This window comes from Notolepis coatsorum (genome assembly GCF_963971535.1).
Source record: "Notolepis coatsorum genome assembly, chromosome: 9".
Lineage (NCBI taxonomy): Eukaryota > Metazoa > Chordata > Actinopteri > Aulopiformes > Paralepididae > Notolepis > Notolepis coatsorum.
In genome coordinates this window covers 4,039,217-4,060,880 of record NC_140173.1, presented here as the reverse complement: position 1 = coordinate 4,060,880, position 21,664 = coordinate 4,039,217, and positions in this window count along the sequence as shown.

Here is a 21,664-nt window from a genome sequence, read left to right as displayed (position 1 = left end):
GACAATACAGTATACTAGTAGGACAGACAATACAGTGTACCAGTAGGAAAAACAATACAGTATACTAGTAGGAAAGACAATACAGTATACTTGTAGGAAAGACAATACAGTATACTAGTAGGGAAAACAATACAGTATACTAGTAGGAAAGAGTGTACTAGTAGGAAAGACAATACAGTATAATTGTAGGAAAGACAATATGAAAGACAATACAGTATACTAGTAGAAAAGCATTGTATTTGTAACATATTGCATACTGAGTAATTTGTCATCACATTCGTATGGTATGTGTTTATTAAGGACACATGCCTTTTCCCCCTCAGCCCATCTTCCTTAACATTACATTTACATTTAGTCATTTAGCTGATGCTTTTATCGAAAGCGATTTACTGTACAAGTTGTGTACAACAAGTCAGCAGGAAGGGTACAACTCTATCAGCTGAGTAACAATGTCCATCAAAGTGTTGAATGCTAAAATGTAGGTTAGTATATTATAGGGCTGACCCCGATTAGTTGAATAGTCGACTAATCGATCGAAAGGAGCCTTAGTCGACTGCCAACCTCTTAGTCGAATGCAAAAGAATTTTATTTGTTTTATTATATATTTTTTTATTCTTTCCAAAAGCAAAGAGGCCTAGAAGTGTGGCTAACACTAATGGTGCGCATACCAGCAAGGCTAACTGCCTAAGAAAATGGGCACAGAGGCACTGAAAGAGGATTTCACCCATCTAATGAACACACTAGACTAGACAAATAATCAAGATGTATCCATCAGTGGACCAATTGCATGCTTTTACAGAGGACAAGAAGCCTTCAGTTGACTCCTTCAGACATCAAGCACCCCCCACAGCCCAGATGGAATGATACTTTTTATATAAGTATATCTTCTTTTTTGGGGTAGCCAGTCGTCTATCGGCAACTTTCGGCCAATCAAAGTCGACTATCCAAATCCTTAGTCGGGGACAGCCCTATGGACAAGTGCATGACAGTAAGGTAAGTTAGGGTTATTATGTTTTAATTTGATTTATTATAATTATATTATATATTATATTATATTATATTAATTATATTAATTATATAATTTTTTTCATTTCAGATATTGATTGAAGAAGTGTGTCTTTAGTCGACTAGTCTTTATTTTCAATGATTATGAATTATGAAAACAAGATAATCGACTTTTAGCCAGGTCACGTTTTTTAAGCCAGGTCATGTTTCTGTTTTTCAGTTGAATTGTGAGTGAAAGGAAATCCACCGTTAAAAAGACAAGCTCAATAACAATGTTTCCAAAGTCAATGTGTAATGGTGATCTCAATATTGACCAAAATAATTGTGATTATGATTTTTGCCATAATCAACATTTATTCATTTCCATCATTGTCCATTGAAATAAGCCCCACCCCTTTCATATATCATAAACAGGTTGTCATAGAGACTTATGAGAGGTGTCAATGAACTCAGTACAGACTACTACTTTCATTGATCTAGGTAGAATTGGACAATACGAAATTGGGATGGGAGAAAAATTTAAAATGGGAGGAAAAAGTAGATACAAAAAAAAACATCACTTAATGGACTGTATTGATCTATTTGTGATGTGAAATAAATATTGGCCCGGTACCGATCGGGCTAAAGAGGTTAATATTGTACTAGTGTAATAGTGTAATAGTGTGTAAAATATCTCTCTTGGAGAGCCTGAGGTGTGGCCAGCAATAGCAACCCCTGCCCTATCCCCACTCAACTCCAACCAAAATACCCAGATCAAAACAATAAATGTGCAATTCCAAGCTGGGCTCTTCTGCCTAGAGGTCGCTCTTTGAAGGCATTACATATTCTACCTAAAAGTTGACTAGGCAAACCTAAAATATCACAAAACAGCTCAAGACCTATTAACTTAAGCTAAGGGTGTCTGTATGTAAGTGCAGGGGCAGAGGGTTGTGTTCAAAGCAGGTTCAAAATAAAGACAAGAAAAAGGAACAAAGTCATAACAGCAGGATGTGTTGTTAAGCCCCTCAAAAAACACCTGTGATTGGATAATGCTGTGTACTCTGCATAGTACGGGGATTAGAGGAATCCATTTCTTGGCCTCGTTCAACATCCTAAAAACTGGCAGAATCTTCCCACTGGGCTTTAACTAACACCAGCCAAAGTAGGATGTAGTACAAAGTAGTACATACCAATACAATCTGGACTGCTTGGCAGTTTTAACATACAGTATAATCCGGCAATTATTTGTAGTTAATGGGTGATTTGACTGTGTTGCTTCACATACCAGGCTATATTTCCTTTCGGTCATGGTCAGCACGGTCATGAGAAAAGTTGCAGCCTCTCATCGGGGTTCCATACTGCCATAAATTCAATGAACATCGTTTTGTTCGTGACATTCTTTTTCAGTACAGTCATGTACTATCAAGAGATATAAAATGTAAATAGAAACATGTTAACATATGATGATTTCTGGATTCATATTGCTTTTGTCAATATTTGGATAATAGCATTGATTTAGCGTGCAAGGCAACACTAAGATGTGCTGTATATAATTGATCACAGCATTGATTTAGCATGCAAGGCAACACTAAGATGTGCTGTATAGAATTGCTCAACCTGTGCCATGTTAATAAATTCATGCCATTTCTCGCCTTTACAATTTTTCCTAGGTGATCGATCAAGCTGAACAATAATGGTGTATATAACAGAAAATGCAAAGTGATGTGCTGAGAGAGAGATAGAGAGAGAGACAGACAGACAGAGAGAAAGAGAGAGGGAGACAGACAGACAGAGAGACAGAGACAACCTAGGATGGCTTAGAGTAGACGACAGAGTACAGCAACTCAGACCAGGCTGCAGAAACAAATGAGCGGCATAAAATGTTATCGGGGGGGAACAATGGTTTTTCAACACATCCCTTTTATATGTTTCAGCTGGGACAGCGGCGCTGTGGCTTGCTTGGCGCTGCCCACGGTGCTGAACTAAACAGCAGAGAGGCAATTGAAAAATCTAATTTCTCTCTATCTTAAGAACTTTCACTTATACAAAAACAGACTGAACGGATATATATAACAGACCTGCTGGGGCAGCGGACTGAGAGCAGGGGACACAAACAGGCTGGATAAGATGGTCAAGAAGGCCAGTAGCGTGGTTGGGGTGGAGCTGGACTCTAGCGAGGGTGGCGGAGAGGAGGAACCTTGCTAAGCTCCAGGCCATCAGGGAAAACCCCTCCCACCCACTATACACAGACTTGGCTGACAGGAGGAGCATGTTATAGGCTCACACTACCTAAATGCAGCACAGAACGGCACAGGAAGTCCTTCATTCCGACAGCCATCAGACTATACAATGCATCACTGTGCCTCACTGCATCACTGAGCACAGAGTGACAATTACCATCTTCCTGGACTCTTACTTTTTAAACAGCACTGTGCATTATTACACCTACTGTAGACTTCAGTATATTTTTACTGTATTTATTTACTGTATCTTTTATTCTATTTTTATTCTATTTCATTTTATTCTATTCTTAGGCCATTTGTTTTGTTATTCTTATTTGTGACTTGTTCTCTCTAAATGTTTAATGTTGAGTGATTTGCAGTGTCAAATTTCCCTCAGGATAATACATTTCTATTCTATTCTATTCTATATCTTTGAAAAGTCTCCATTTATTCAACACTTCTGAATTCACTGACAAACTGAACTGAACTGACAAAAATAAGGTGCATAAAAAAGCAAACAAAATTCCTCCACAGGCTACTCACCATCATAAGTATGGCAAGCGGTGTTTGGGGACAGAGTGAAATCTTCTTAAAACACTGCCCCTCCACTCATTCCTGAACTTTTTTGTTAAGTCCTTCTCAAATGCCAACTGAATTAAATTGGCCTTAGTTGCGTCGATGAAGCATACTAAGGCGATGTTCTGTAAAGACGTTCTTGAGCAGGGGTCGGCAATTATTTTTCCCAGGGGGCCGAATGAGCAACTGAAAATATGTTGGGGGGCCGGGCCAAAATTCCAAACTCAATTATGCATAATATACATTTTATTTCTATATAAAAAGCAGTAAATGGCATTGTTTTGACCCCTGGTAAGGGTGTATGTTATTATTTGGCAATTAAAAGGTGAGGTTAGCTTTCAAAAATATCATTTATTCAAATAGAATTTATTTCCAAAATGATAAAAAGAAATGTGAAACATTAATAACAAAGGGCATTTTGAGTTTCATATACTATTGAAACAAGGCTTTTCTTAGCTTTCTAAAGACATCACATCATCTTATAGCAAAAATAAACAAGACATGTCACTGAACTGTGTAAAGAAAAGTGTCCCAGTTTTGTAGCCTTTTTTACTTTACATGCCTATATTAAACATTTAATGTTTTCAGAACTGTGCAAAAAAAAAAATATATATATATCAAGTGTCCCATTTCACTTGTTATATTTCCACATTTTAGTGTTCTTCAGTTATTTTTTTTTCATTCAGTGTGAGAAATCCAGTCTCTGTTGAGCTTTAACAAGTCCATCAAAGTCAGGTTGCATGTCTGCGGTGGAGATGTGAAGCACAGCTGCCAGATGTTCATCAGTGAGAGAGGATCTGTACCATGACTTGGTAAACGTCATGACTGAGAATGTCTGTTCACATATGTAGGTGGATCCAAAGAGAACCAACATCTTCTGAGCATGTCTTCTAAGCGTATATTGTGCGTGTGAATGTTGACATGAAAAAAAAATAAAATAAAAATTCTCACAGAGTGCCGTGCTAGCTTCAGTAGTGTTGTTGTTGACATCAGTGCCCACTAGGGCTGTCCCCGAATAAGGATTTGGATAGTTGACTTTGATTGACAAAAAAAAAGAAAAAAGATTTTTTTTTTTTTACCAGGGTGGGCACAGCTGACTCAGTGGGCGGGCCCGGCCCCCTAATGCCCGCCCATGGCGCCGGGACTGCAGCAACTGGGCCCTCATTTATCAATAATGCGTAGAAAGTGTTCTATTTTTGTTATTACGCGCGGAATTTAGAATGTCTCTACACACAGAAAAATCGGGATTTATCACACGTGCATACACGAGTCCTACATACCATTGTTCTTACCGTCTATGCTCATGCATGATTATCCATATATGGTAATGAAACACCCCCATGGGATGTGGAAAAATTGACTAAGCGGAGCGAACTCTGAGAAACTTCACGAGTGAGATCAATCACGGAGGTCTAACCAACTAATTTAACGCACTGTTGAACCAAGAAAGAAGACACAGCGCGTGTTACGGAAGAAATACGCGACAGGCTGACGCACTTGTACACGGTGATGTTGGATATCAACGACTCCCTAAAGACCATTGCTGCAATGCTGCCTGTTTGGCGTTGGTGTCTTAACACTTTCAGTGCCGTTCACGTAGAACTACGTTTCTGTCGTCCGATCGTTGAGTGCCACGGTATTTCTTTTATTATCTATATCCATTCAAAATTCAGCGGGGCACCTTGTGCATACTGTTCTGAGTGTGTCTGAGCTGGCAGACGGTATTATACCGCCCTCTAACGCCTTCGGCCAGTAATGCACCCGGTTAGCAACGGGTTAGTTTATTTTCTATACTGAGCTGTGGGGGCGGGTCCGAAACACTCCGGGAAAACACACGCTTCTAGGGATGGCTTGGACAACTGACCTCGCCCGCCCGTTGAAGAGCAATGCCCAATAACGCCGGAGGCACGATCGCTGTGGATAACTGGAATGGCGATGAGATTATTGGATTCTTTTTTTTCCATTACTTCAGAGACCAGGTAAGGACACCATATAAGGGGGGGGGGGCGCTGGTCTAAGCCACATTGCATGCGTGCACGACAAAGGATAATAGTGATGATCTAGCGTTGATTTCAGGAAGATCCGATAATCAGGCGAAAAATGACAACGTGTTTATTGAATTACACAAAAACGCTGTTTTCGTGTCTTTTCCCTGGAATTGCTCAGAAGCGGCCGGAATATGTTCATATTCAAAACGGTATCAAATGGAAATGTACGGATGAAAAAAGAATCTGTTTCTTGCACGTTGACCAGAAGCAGCGAGGGCGTTAGTAGACCCATAGCGATACTATAAAATATAGGTTTAGTTCTACAAACTACAACTACGTTTACATGGGGTTAATGGGCGGCACGGAAGTGGTCACTTCCCGGAAGGGGCGTGGCACTCAATGTGTTAATAACAATGTTGGAATATGAATGCCTTTTTTCGTTTCGTTCTTTTAAAGTTCGATTGGCTACCTGGTATAATATGATTTGTAGAGGCATACAATGTTGATGTCGGTATTAGGTAGCCTATATAAATTATATATAATAGCATAGCCTACATTATGGAACAGTAACTTGCGCATATCGCATGGCACAGACAGAGCCCTGCGAAGCCTGCATACAGTAAACTAACTTGATCGTTAATCTAACTGTTGTCCTTTACGCTTATGAAAACATTAAATAATATGTATAGGCTATGGGGTTCCCAAACTTTTCAGGCCGCGACCCCCAAATAACGGTGTCAGAGAGCCGCGACCCCCACTATTATAGGAGGTAAAATATATATATATTTTTTTAAAGATTATAATATTTTTTATTTTTTATAAATGGAAATGTATGGTTGAAACATGCAAACGTTCAAACGCACACACACTAATAAGCATTGGAGGCTTTTAACCAGGGCCGGACTGGGGAAATCATTCAGGCCAGGAAATATAGTCCAAAATATAGCCCCAGTCAGGCCACTTTTTAAGCTGGCATCACAAGGCTAGCATATGTATGATTAGCAACAACACTGATTTTTATGGATTTTCTGTTTTTTTTTATCTCAGATTGAAAAAAATACAATATTTTATTCAACTTCAGCCCTGATCATAACACCACATATTAATTTTATAATTCTAACCCTTTAAATGCCAGTGTGTGTGATGGCATATATTTGCAATATATCAAAATGCAAAGTAGATTTTTCTGGGGGGGATTATTACAGGCTAGCATGTGTCAATGATTAGCAACAGTTTTTTGTAAGGGTCCCGCCTCCACCAATCACATGATTTGTTTCCTAGACGGTCTCAGACAGTTATGCATGTGGCTGAGACGGATCGGGATTAGAAGCTGCTAGGAAACTGCTTCTCGGCTACGAATTAAAGCCACGATTGAAAATAATGTACTTTCTTGACAATAGCCTACTATAACAATAATACAAGAGCATATAAGATGAATGAATCTCACTGCCATGTAGCATATACGCCATGTGTACCCCTTCTGCAATCTGTTAATAACATTTACAAACAATCATAAGATAGAGAGAGAGAGAGAGAGAGAGAGAGAGAGAGAGAGAGAGAGAGAGAGAGAGAGAGAGAGAGAGAGAGAGAGAGAGAGACACAGACAGACAGACAGACAACAGACAGACAGACAGACAGACAGACAGACAGACAGACAGACAGACAGACAGACAGACAGACAGACAGACAGACAGACAGACAGACAGACAGAGATGTCTCAGCTTTTTAATTATCTAGACATGGTGCTTAATAATAGATATGGCTCCCAGGGTCACCTTTTTTTAAGGTTTGGCCCCGAATATGAATCTAATCCATATGGAGAAGGATTGTTGCTGCTCTCCCAACAAGACTATGTGTCGGTAAATGCGTTGTCAGAAAACGTACATAATTTAAGAGAAAATAGTGTCTCAATGCTCTGTAATAACGAGGAGGCAGAACTGTCAGGAGCAGGGTGTGAACAGAATGGATGGGAGAGGGGGGGGGGGGGGTGGGGGAGGGGGGTTACACTGAGAAATGTCAGAACTCCCCAGTGGCTTCCTTCCAACAACACTTCTGAAGAGACGCGGGTCATGCCGTCCGGGTCATACCGAGCCCCCATTGCTCGCGGTCATTTAGAGAAAATTTTGTTTAATGTGTTCTGTTAATCTTCCACACACACAAGACTTAATGTAGTGTAAAAAACAAGAAAAAAGGACAATGCCACAGAGACGTTTCAGCAGACTGCTGCTGGTCCGCTGAAGGGGAAATACGTGGCGCTGGTAAGAATGCCATCGAGGATATAAACATGAGAGAGTTCAGAGTTCACACACGCACTTCACCTGTTCAGATGAGGACCGGTCTAATCAGATAAGGACCATAAAGCCATCAAAAAGGAAGGTACTGGAGCACACTGTACTGTATTGTACCCATTCTGCAATCTGTTGATAAAGTTTTCAATCAATCAATCAACACGGATCATCTATAGCCTTTGAGTTAAATGATAGTTACAGTACCTTTTCAATTGTCTATGATAACGTTATGTTATGACTATAACCAAGTTCTGTTAACACTTAGTGAACGCTCAGCGTTTCATGCATAATCTCGCTTCAGCGTATGCACACTGAATAAATTTCAAATGTACCTTTAAATGCCAGCATTCATCTGGCCACACCCCCATCCGCCTACCTACATAAGCAGGGATGGGCCACACACTCATCTCCTTCCCAACAAATTTCATCACAATGAAAAATCAAGGGCCTGCAGCAGCGTCTAGACGCTGAGCGTTCACTAAGTGTTAACAGAACTTGGTTATAGTCATAACCTAACGTTCTGTCTCACACTAGCTCACGCTCAGCATTTCATGCATAATAGGAGCTGAGCGGGAGCTAGAAGCTCGACAAATGTACCCTGCTGAGGTCCCCCACAACCATCAGACCAGGGAGGGCCGAGCCCCCCCGACCCACCCTAATGGAGGGCACCCCCCCTATTGGTGGCTTCACGGGAGGGCGACGGACCCGACCGTGCGAAGAGGCACTCAAGCAACTTAACGCACAGGGTGAGCAGAGCGTGGCTTGACCCCACGACTACACACACGCACAACCCGCATGCCACCCGGGAACGAACGGAGGAAACAACCTCGTTACTGCCCCCAGAATCACGGGGTCAAGGGCAAACCCAACCCCGTGGCAAGGCCGTAGCAGCGGAGCGCGAAGGAAGACCCAGACCCACCAAAGGGACTGGACCCCCTGGAACGGGGGCCCGGAGAAGTCCATGATGCCAGCATCAAGACCCCACCAGGTGGGCACTTAGTGACCCCGCCCCCCACATCGCCAGCGTATTCGGACAAAGGCCCCTCAGCCGAGCGGGCCCTGTCCCCCCAATAGTACACCGCCTGGTACACTGACCCTGCAGAACAGGCAGTCAGCATGGCCGTAAGCACACAAAAAAGGTTAACCAACGGAAGCAGGCAGCGCACCGGGGAAAAACCAGGCAACAGGCTGTTAACCCTAGCCTGGAGACTGCGGACGAGACAGGCGCCAGAGGGGACAGCTGAACACAGCCGCCCCGGCGGAAGGGGCGTATGCTGGCGTTGTTGCATGACCAAGCCTCCATTTAAAAAACCCCACCCAGAGGGGTTGAGGCCGAGAAGGCTGACATGATTGGCAGACGTCATGAACGTGCAGGGGCACCCTCAAACGGTGAACCCGGTAGTTGACACTGCTCCAACACACCAGGGAATCAACCACCTTGGTGTTACCCAATGCGGTGGTTGTTCCATAACCCCTCAAGAAAAAACTCCAAAACACACCTGCGGGTATACACCGGCTATACCGCAGTACAAGTGTTTCAGTTTTCAAAAAAGGGTTAACCCAGGCCTACGGGTCGACGAAACATTACCTCGGACCGGGCCTGGCGATACGGGAAGCACAGGGTCACCAGAGGAGGTCAAAGACCACCCCAACAGGCCCCTCTTCGCCATGCGTGAGAGAGGAGCGAAAAAGAATGGAGAACCAGCCCCTAAGCACACCGTACTTGGCATTCCCAGGCGGTCTCCCAACCAAGTACTAACCAGGACCAACCTGTGTAGCGGCCGAGATCCGACGAGATCGAGCGTGTACAGGATGGCATGGCCGTAAGCCATTACGACAGTGCTGAGTAAAAACGTACCCAACCAGGGTCTCCATAGCGCTTATTCCTGTGACACCCGGACCGACCTGGCATTTTTCCCCCTGAAAAAAGCCCAAGTCCCTCAGGGTACCAGAACAGCAGATCTGCATCCCCGGCGGACAACGGGTTCAACTGATCCGGACCAGCGTGACCAGAACCAGTCCTGTGCCCTAACCACGCGGACATGCCTACTCCAGGAGAAAGGGCAGATATGCGTGTCGATCTTAACATGAAAAGAAGGCGCCACCCAGACGTTCGGGCGAACCGCGCCTGGTGGCCCACCCCAAGGGCGTGAGACCCCTCTACATATGTTCAGATCCATTCCGTCATCATCCCCCAGACATGAACGAGAATCCATCGAAAACCAACCCAGGTCGTGGGATTTGGTCGTCGGAAGAGGAAAAAACCCCATCTCAGTTGCTTTATAAAAACGCTGTTTTAACCACAAGCAACCAAGGCGCGCCAGTCAGTCGCCTGTTTACAGCGAGCTAGCACTATACGTGCGTCGGGACACACCCCCATCAATGAACAGGCTATTTAGACCTGTCATTGAATCCCCAAGGCGCCCAGGGGAACGACAAGAGGGGTGTGACACTTCCTAACTCCAACACTTTTTGAATAGAAAAGAAGGAAGCATCAACAGTATGTATCCCAGTCTACACAGCCGGGGGTAAAAAAAATTCACATTTTTACATCCCACCACCCTCCCATAGGAAGGAGACGGGGATCCCCAGAGAGACTTCCCACGCGAGCTGTACAGATTGAAAAGAATATATTGCACCTTGAGCCATGTAAAAAACTGGTTTTAGGGCTCTCCGGGGAAGAGGCACTGAACCCATACACACTCAATAATCGAATTGAATCGAATACATATACAATAGAATAGGACACCTTCTAGAGGGTCCACTCACTTTGACAATCTGAGGAGGAAGGCTCTGTACTCTGATGGAGGCTCCCTCACATGGAAAGGAGGAGTCCGAACTCACAGAAGGCCCGAAAAGGCGCTTGGTGAGGAGGAGCCCTGACCACCCCCCTGAAACAGATCCATCACATGGACCTGAACAGCACACGGAAGTCCTACCAACAGAGACGCGCACGGTGACGTACTCTATGGCGGGGGAATTTCTGCGGTGCACACGCCCAATATACCAGGCCGTGGGACCAGGAAACTCCCCCCCCCCCCCCCCCCCCCCTAACGTGCCGAACCGCAATGTGACAGGAACCTTGAAGGACAGGGGGTGTACCCCTGACCGACAGAAACAAGGGGGAGAGGAAAGGTTACCAGTTCACCCCTTTACGACCCCACACCCATGATACGATGTAATGACAAAAAGAGAATATGACACTATGAAACGTTTGACAGCTTCACACAGCGCATGAGCCAACCTGCTATCTGATTTTTACTAAGGAAAAAACACAGAATAGAGAGGGCTCTCTAAGAGCCCCAGTCCAACATACACATGTGCTTCTGTGGCTAGTCCAACCCAGTTGTAGGTCACATGACACACACAACCCATCATCACCTACAAAAAATGGCAAAAACACAGAGGAACTCCGTTTTTCATAATGAGAGAATACATAATTCTCGATTAGTATCGGCCACAGGCCTTGCTAAGCACACACGACAGCAACCAAACAATCTTTTCTTTTAGGAAAATAAAGTTTCTCCAGCAGTTTTAGCACAACCTCAGCAATCAAGCTAAGGGTTACATCGCATCCCTACCACACAAAAGACACAATTTAGTGCACAACATGTCTGATAGGAGGATGAAAAAGTCCCCAGGGAACCGGGGGGAAACACAATCCTCCTATTTTACCCTTAATACGGCCAGTTAAAACAGGAAAACCTGTTAATATGCGAACACACTGTTCATTGTCATCACAGGCTGAGAAAAGAACATTCTTTTACTCACTTGTCACTAAGCATAGCTTCATAGGTTAGTTACCTTAGTTGTGAGTACACGGTACATATAAACACCATGATGTTTCTCACACAACAACCAGATCATTTTCACATCTGTAACAACAACCTGATTTGCACGGAGAAGCCAACTGCCAGTGACAAAAACAGTTCACACATAACTCGCGTCGTATCCTAAATGCATTGCAGCAACACACGTTTTGGAAAAACATCGTTATTCACAAAACATTTAGAAAAGTAAAACCAGAAGACGTGTTATAAGGTCTGGTCAAACCTTGTCCTACCCGGAACGTAGATCAGCGAAGTGCAGACTCAAGACCCCGTAGACAACACAGCCGATCCTGTGTTGCTCGAACTGGGCAGCGTCGTCGCTCCAACCAGTTGCTACAGTCCTCTTTGTTGACGCAATCCCCGTCCAGGCTCAGGGCAGGGTCGACGAACATCCCCTGTCAAGGATGACGTCGTAGTCAAGAGTGTAAAACATGTTATAATCAAAGCACGTTCAACAGAGTAGCATTAAGCCAACGGCCGCTCCAACCGTTCGGGCGCTACTGCCCCTGCTCGCGAGACGCCGAGCTAACGGCGCACGCGACCAGAAGCGAGCTCGCGGCGGCGCGCGAGGAGCTGAAGCTACCCCGCGCCAGGCCTTGGCCTATAGCAGCAAGCTAACGTTACCTAGTGATCACGACATGCTAGCGCCGCAGCTAACAGCTGACTGGCTAACAATAGGCCCAACCTAAGTAGGCCATGCAGCGATCCCAGCAGGCTAACGCAGCAGCTAACAGCTGACTGGCTAACCGTAAGCTAAGCAGCTATCACCTGAACATGTATACAATGACATAACACTCACCCAGACAGGCCGCCGTTCTGAACCTCTCCTCACTTTTTAAGAGAAAAGAGAAACAAGATGTCAACACTGCTTTACAACAGTGATTTTACCAACACCCGACGGAATCAGCACAATACCAAACTGGCCTGTGTAGCTGACTTGAACATGGATCTTCCGCTACCGAACATCCATGCACATATCTCCTCGTGAAGGAATACTCTCATTTGGATATGAAAGAAGGGGCTTAACACGGGACAGAGAGATATCCACTCGTCCAGAAAACACAGGGATTACCAGTGTTAATGGTTGCGGCCCACTAGTTAACTAAAATGGCTTCAGACCAAGGTCTTCTGTCGTCTAGGAGACTGAACAAAGGACCCTAGCCTGGGCCCGGTTTTCATAAACATTGTCAATTAGTCCCCATAGCACTAACAGACAAGTGGAGCCTGCCAGCAAAAACACTACTCACCCAACCTGGAACGCACCGCTTCTCACAACAGCGGCGCGCCACTACAGTCCCTGCACCGCCGGAGGGTTTCACTCCGTCCAGCCGCATCAAAGAAGACTGTAGCTGGGAGGTATGTAGCGGCGTGAACCCCCAATACGAAACCGGTGGAGTTTGTGGAATGATCACCATCTTCCAGACACTCCAGTACGAAGAAAATATCGCCGTATTTTCTCGTTTTAAAATAGTGAGAAAGAAAATAAAGATATGATGTCAACGTATTCTCCTTATTCTTCCTTTCCTTAGAGTAATATTTTTCTCCACGTCAAGTGGGCATGTGAGCAACACGTTGCTTGTGATGAAATTTGCGAAGGAGATGAGTGTGTGGCCCATCCCTGCTTATGTAGGTAGGCGGATGGGGGTGTGGTCAGATGAATGCTGGCATTTAAAGGTACATTTGAAATTTATTCAGTGTGCATACGCTGAAGCGAGATTATGCATGAAACGCTGAGCGTGAGCTAGTGTGAGACAGAACTCCATTATCCACATGATTAATGTGTGTTTTTAACATACATAGTTAATCTGCTCTCTTATTTATGCAGATGACAAACTAATGAACTACTCTATTTATGTATGTGGTAAAGGGCATTTGTTATATGAATTGCTTATCCAACCTGGCCCCTCCCGGTCTTTAGCCAACAAGCAACAGGCTTCCAATTATGGGAAGGGTTCAATGGTCTGTGTTTCTAATGCCATGTGTCACTCTGAAACAGAGACGTTTGTGTTGAAACGTTAGTGAATTTGTTTGCACCCTATTAAATATTGTTCTATAGATATTGTTCTATAGATTGCATACTGTAGATCTAATAAAAAATATCTAATAAGTAAATACAGACATGCTGTTGCATAACCATACAAGCTAAGTACCCAACATCTTCCCAAGCTCAGTGTAACACCTAATATGGACACACAGGAAAAAAAGGAAGCAGGAATGTTTTCACGGCACACAAAGAAGACAAGAGTCAAGATCTTTAAAATGTTCACTTTAAAAAGCAGCAGGGAAGTATTTTTTTTCGGTCCACAGGGTCTGGTTTATGAGCTGTATCTGTTTTATTGTGGTTATATCCGAGGATGCTGACGCTGGGACCAGAGATTTATGGAGTGGGGGGGGGGGGGTGACCTCCCCAACACTCCCGTCGGGGGGTTTTATGGGTCACCAATATGGGTCGCAGGGTCATGAATTACTACCAAACAAGTGCACATCAATGGCTTGTTATCCATCTAGGGCCAAAGGCAACAAATAAGATCTGGACGGCCTGGACGTCTGTGTGACTAAAAGCCTTATTTCAAGGAACGCCCGTTCAATAACCTTTGTTTTTATTCATATATTTATTTAGCAAATATCCTCACAAACGGGCCACACGTTGATATCGCTCGGGCAAACGCCGAGGCACTCCGAGGCGCGATAAGAAGTGGGAGAGTAAACAAAGCTGGAGAGAGAGAGAGAGAGAGAGAGAGAGAGAGAGGAATTAACACACAGGGGTCGTAAATTAAAACATTGATGAAATTGGCGGTTTGCGTCCTCCTCTCGCCGCCGTGTGTGACCTCCGTGATAAAGCAGACCAAAGTCCTTTCCCGTTGTCCTGTTCCTCAAGTCCACTAATCACATACACCGCGCCTCTGATGTCGACACCATTTATCCTCCACTTTTCTTCTTTTTTCTTCCACCCAGACAGAGATCTTATCCACCGCACAGCTTTAGAAAATCAGACCAACCATCTATCCGGTGGAATTCCAGCATCTTTGGGAACAAGCCAAACAAGCCAAAAAATGGTGTGTGTGTGTGCGCGTGCGTGTGTGTGTGTGTGTCTGTACTGTGCAACTCTGTGATATCCTCTTCAAATCTCATCTCACCCGTGATGACACTGAAATGAGGTCAGTATCTCCCAAGATGTTTTCCTCTCAGCACAGTTGCCTTTTAGCTACAGAATACAAAAAAAAAATGCTTCCCCTTTTGCCTTCATTCTCTAACGTATATCAGACAGAGAGGGACTTTCTCCTCGTTGCGCATTTTCATACAAAATCTATGTCAACCATTTCACTACCACACTAGAGAAGGTTAACCATTTGTAGTGTGGTAGTGAAATGGTTAACATTATGTGATGTGGTATTATGTGATGTGGTAGTGAAAGCAGGCCCGGACTGGCCATCGGGAGCACCGGGAGTTTTCCCGGTGGCCTGGCCTGCACAGATAAAAATAATAAAAAAATAAAAAATAAAAAATAAAAATTATAATTATTATTTTTTTTATTATTTTTTTATTTTTTTTGCCAGGCCATTGTTTCTAGTTGTGGCGGCGGCGCGGCGCGATAGTTAGATAACCTAGGTGGGTGGGGAACAACCAGGATTTCACTGTCTGCGACAGAGTTGGAGAACTATCTGACTCTCTCCCTCGGATCACACTGCTGCCGCTTGTGATTGGTGGAGGCGGGACCAGGCGATACAACTGATTGACAGTGGAGGCGGCGAATGGAATGGCAGGTGGCACTCTGCAGAATACTGTAACAGCCAGGCAGTGAGCCAGGTCGTTTTGTAATAATGAAAGGTCTGTTATTTAATGTTTGTGTAAGGGCTATTTTAACTGTTGATGGGTAGTGCATCAGTAAAGTGAATATGGTATTGTGCTCTTGCTCTGTTTGAATAGGTGGAGAGAGTGGTTAACTGTATTATAATAGTAAATAGACAAATATGTTGTGCTCTTGCTTTTTTCTTTTTGAAGGTGGAGAGAGTAGCATTGCTAGTGCCACAACAGTTTTATTTGAGGTTCATAACAGTACATTGTACTAAGCAATTGTTGGCTCATTAGTTTGTGATTCACATGCACTAAAATTCACCAGAATGCAGGAAATTAAGTCTTTGTAACAAAAAAAATCCTGGTGGGGGACCCCCAGACCCCCCGCTTAAAAAGTGGCCTGACTGGGGCTATATTTCGCGCTATATCTCCCGGTATGAATTATTTCCCCAGTCCGGCCCTGAGTGAAAGGGTTAACATTCTGTAGTATGGTAGTGAGTGTTAACTTGTTGTAGTGTGGTAGTGAAAGGGTTAACCTTATGTAGGGTGGTAGTGAAAGTGGTAACCCTTTGTAGTGTGGCAGTGAAAGGTTCTATGAATACTGGTGAAGCTCAGCGTCATTCTGCACTAACCTCACTTCGTGCCTAGCACTGAATAAAAAACTCCACAATGTACCTTTACATACTGACATCCGTCTGGCCACACCCCTATCCGCTTACCTTCATAAGCAGGTGTGTGGTCACCTACTCGCCAGAGGGGTAGAGGGGTCGAGGCAGAGAAGGCTGACACGATTGGCAGACGTCATGAACGTGCAGGGGCACACTCAACCGGGTAACCCGGGAGTTGACTCTGCTCCAACACACCAGGGAATCAACCACCCTCTTGGTACCACATACGGTGGTTGTTCCTATAACCCCTCAAGAAAAACTCCAAAACACACCTGCGGGTATACACCAGCTATACCGCAGTACAAGTGTTTCAGTTTCCAAAAAGGGTTATCCCAGGCCTACGGTTTCAACGAAACATTACTTCGGACCGGGCCCGGCAGCTCGGGAAGCACACAGGGTTACCAGAGGAGGTCCAGAAGACCACCCCAACAGCCCCCTCTTCGCCATGCGTGAGAGAGGAGCGAAAAAAAGGAGAACCAGCCTCTTTATGATAGTGTCAGGTACAACGTGTACCCAACAAAGGGTCTCCATAATGCGTGTCGATCTAAAACATGAAAAGAGGGCGCCACCCAGACGGTCCCATTTGTACCGCGCTCAGTGGCCCACCCCAAGGGCGTGAGACCCCTCTACCTATGTTCTGATCTATTCCGTTAACATCCCCCAGATATGAACGAGAATTCATCGAGACAACCTAGTAAACTGGCGCTCGGATGAGACAAACTCCATCCCAGTTACCCTATAAAAACGCTGTTTTAATAACGAGCAACCAAGGCGTACTAGCCTCCTGCGTGATTCTTATCAGAAACACCCCGAGCCAGCACTATGTACGCGTCGAGACCCAACCACATCAATGGATAGTCTAACAAGACACCAGACATTGTTCCTCCAAGTCGCCTGGGAAAACGACAAGGAGCCGTCGTGCTTCATGTTCTTTCCTCTTCTTATTTAAAAAAGAAAGAACACAGACTGACATGAATTCCACGTGACGCGGCTGAGGGTAAAAATTATTTCCATTTTTACATCCCACCACCCTCGCCACAGGGAGGAGACGGGAATCCCCAGAGAGACTTCCCACGCGAGCTCTATAGATTGAAAAGAAAATATTGCAACATTGAGCTATGTAACACTTGGGTTAGGGCTCTCCGAGGAGGAGGCACTGAACCAATACACACTCAATAATCGAATTGAATCGAATACATACACAATAGAGCAGAACTCCTTTTTTGAAGTTCTACTCACCTTGACAATCTGAGGAGGAGGCTCTGAAACTCTGAGGAGGCTCCCTCACTGGGAAGGAGAGTCCGAACTCACAGAAGGCACTTCTCCCTGAGGAGGAGCTTCGTGAGGAGGAGCTCTGACAACTCCCTGAAACAGATCCATAACATGGACCTGAACAACCCACGGAAGTCTTACCAATAGAGACGCGCTCAGTGACGTACTCTATGGCGGGGGAATTTCCGCTGTGCACACGTCCAATCTTTCAGGGTGTGGGACCCCCCCCCCTTACCCTGTAACGTGCCGAACAGCAACGCGACAGGAACCTTGAAGGACAGGGGGTTTTAACCCCTGACCAATCAGAAAAGGGGAGGAAAGGATTATCAGTTCACCCCTTTACGACCCCTCACCCCTGATACGATGTAATGACAAGTAGAGCATGACACAGTCATAGCATGCTACATGAATCATCTAACAGCTTCACATAGCTCATGTGCTAACCTGCTACCTGAGTTTTACTAAGGAAAAAACACAGAACAGAGAGGGCCCCTTTAAGAGCCCCGGTCCAGACTTACACATGTGCTTCTGTGGGCCAAACCTAACCCAGTTGTAGATCACAACGACACACACAACCCTTCATCACAACAAAAAATGGCAAAAGTACACTCTTACTACAGAGGAACGCCGTTTTTCATAACGAGAGAAGACAGAAGTCCTCGATTATGTAATGGCCACAGACCTTGCTAAGCACACATGATAAGTGACCAAACAACCTTTTCTTTAGGAAAAAATTGTTTCTCAAGCGGAAAGCACAACCCCAGCAACTTAAGCTGAGGGTTACATCGTATCCCCACAAACACAGTGACACAATATATTGTAACCAAACATGTCTGATAGGAGGGGGGGAAGCCCCAGGGAAACCGGGGGGTCACCCCTCCTATCTTACCCTTGATACGACCAAGGTGAACAGGCACCTCTGTTAATGTGTGAACATGCTGTTCATTGTCATCACAGGCTGAGAAAAAAGATTCATTCCTCAATCACATGTCACTAAGCATAGCTTCACAGGTTAACTAACCCTCTTAGTTTTGCGTTCCCCCACGGTACAACGTTACATAAACACACATGTTCTCATCACAACCAAACCAGTTCATTTTTACACATGTAAAAAACAACGCCGATTTACTACAGAGAGAAAAGCTATACCAGTGACAAGACAATTCACACACAACACGCGTCGTATCCTCAATGTATTGCAGCAACACATGTTTTGGAAACATCGTTATTACAAAACATTTAGAAGGGAAGAAAAGAAGAAGTGTTTAAAGTCCGGTCAGGACTCCTACCTTCACCCTGAGCGCCGGCCGAGAGAACTGCAACACCGGTTAACGGGAGACTGAGTCGAACCCAGCATCTCCTGCGTTGGTGACGAGGGTATGTCCGCTACGCCACCCAGCCGCCGTTCTCCATGTTGACGAAGTCCTCGCTGGCACTGGCACCCGGGTGTAGGGTCGACTAACATCCTCTGTCAAAGATGACGTCGTAGTCAGAGTGTTTAAGGCATGTTATAGTCAGAGTAACGTTTTCAACAGTGTAGCATTAAGCTAACAGCCGTCTGACTGATAGCAACAAGCTAACGTTTACTAGCCTAGTAAACACAACGAGCTAGCGCCGCAGCTAACAGCTGACTGGCTAACACAGTAGGCCACAACTAGCACGCCAGCTAAGCAGCTATCACCTGAACTGTACACAACGACATAACAAGCCACACTTCAGACAGGCCGCTGTCCAAGTCCCTCCCCATCCTAAGAGGGAAGAGAAAAAGAAATGTCAAACACAGTTTTCAACAGTGATTTACCAGACATACAGCGGAGCCGGCACAATTTCCCATCCGGGCTGCAGCTGACTTGAGCATGGAACTCCCTATAATGAAGATCCTATGCCCACATTTCCTCGTTAGGGTGTACTTCCACATTTATGTGAAAGATGGGGCCTGCACGGGACAGAGAAGCATCCGCTCGTCCAGAGAATCCTGGGTTTTAACCAGGTCTCGGTCGCGGCCCACTAGGTTGACCATCATGGGCGTCAGACCAAGATCCTCCGTCCACCGTTTAAGAAGCCGAGCAGAGGACCCCAGTCCGGGGTCGGCGTCCGTAAAATTGTCAGCTAACCCCCATAGCATAAACAGACAACCAGCGCTCGCAAGCAAAACAGTACTCACCCCACCCGGAAGCAACCGATTTCTCACAACAGCCGGTGCCTCCCACAGTCCAGCTGTATGACCGGAGGGCCAATACCCATCCAGCCGCAGCAAGGAGGACTGCAGTTGGGGAGTATATCAGCGGCGCGAGCCCCTAATACGAAAAAGCCGGTGGAGGTCAGAATGATCATCATCTTCCAGACACTCCAGTGACGAAGACAATATCGCCGTATTTTCTCGAAAATAGTGAGAGAGAAAATAAAGATATAATGTCAACGTATCTTCCCGTTCTTCTGTTTTCCAACTTTCTTCAACTAAACAACCTCGTCAAGTGTGGGTATCTACCAAGGCACTTCCTTGTGGTGAAAGTGAAGAAGGAGGCGAGTAGGTGACCACACACCTGCTTATGAAGGTAAGCGGATAGGGGTGTGGCCAGACGGATGTCGGTATGTAAAGGTACATTGTGGACTTTTTTATTCAGTGCTAGGCACGAAGTGAGGTTAGTGCAGAATGACGCTGAGCGGAAACCAGAATGAAATAGAACCTTATGTAGTGTGGTAGTGAAAGTGTTAACCTTCTGCAGTGTGGTAGTTAAAAAAATATATATAAAAAAAAGAAGGGTTATTAAATTCCCTCTTGGTATGACATTTTTTTTTTTATCTTTTTTTTTTTTAAATGTCCCACTTAATTAAGATGCATTAGCGGTTCAGGATTGAGCCGTGCCAGCGGTGTTAAGAGATACAGAACAAACACATGAATAATTAGCACTGGCACACACAGTCTCCCATGTCCCACACATGCCCACGCCGGCTTATGTAACACCACGTTCCTTTCCACTTGGTAAGTCGTAGGATGAGATCCTCCTTTCTGACTGGCGGTAAAACACCAGGGCCGTCGGATACAGGAACGCTATTAAACATATCTATGGAAATGTGAGTCAATGTGCTATAGGTATGCAGGGTTATACAATCAGAAGGCAACACTTAGGCTTATATGGTATATTGAGGTAATGAGAGGAAAGGAGTGTACGATAAACAGTCTGTAACGATTTAACAAATTTTTTTTATTTTAGAACTCTGAACACGCTGGCGTTTATCGCCTTGTTATTTAAGAACAGCTGTACAAGAAGGAGGAGACTACTGGATTTATGGTACAAGAGAAATGTGATCTTTAAAACCTTAGTGCACAGTGGTGTAAGCATACTGTATGGCCTTTTTTGTGTTAGAATAGTGCATAATTGTGCGTGTGTGTGTGTGTGTGTGTGTGTGTGTGCGTGCGTGCGTGTGTGTGTGTGTGTGTGTGTGTGTGTGTGTGTGTGTGTGTGTGTGTGTGTGTGTGTGTGTGTGTGTGTGTGTGTGTCGTGTGTGTCGTGTGTGTGTCGTGTGTGCATGTTTGTTCATGTACTATACTATGGTTGTGCTCAGCCAGTACTCACATTCCACCACATAGAGAGCAAATATATATATTTCTTTTGATAATATTTGCATACCGGTATTATTCAAATTTCCAGTTTCAGGAAGATATTTGTTATTAATGCCATTTCCACATGTTGATACACAGTGTGATCTCGTTAAACGAACTACATCAGCCGCGCTCAAAAAATACATTCTATCCACCATTAGCAGCCCTCCAAACCACAGTTGTACACAACAATCACATAATGACACTGGTCTCTGGAACTCGTCTCTCCTTCCTCTCCGTTTCAATTCATGCTGTCAATCTCTCTATTATCTCTATCTATTTGTCTTGGTCAATCCCTCCCCCCTCCCTCATGCCCCCCCATCTCTCTCAATCCCCTCTCTCTCCATCCTCTCTCTCTCTCTCTCTCTCTCTCTCTCTCTCTCTCTCTCCCTCTCTCTCTCTCTCTCTCTCATTCCCGCTCCACAGTCGCTTCCTGC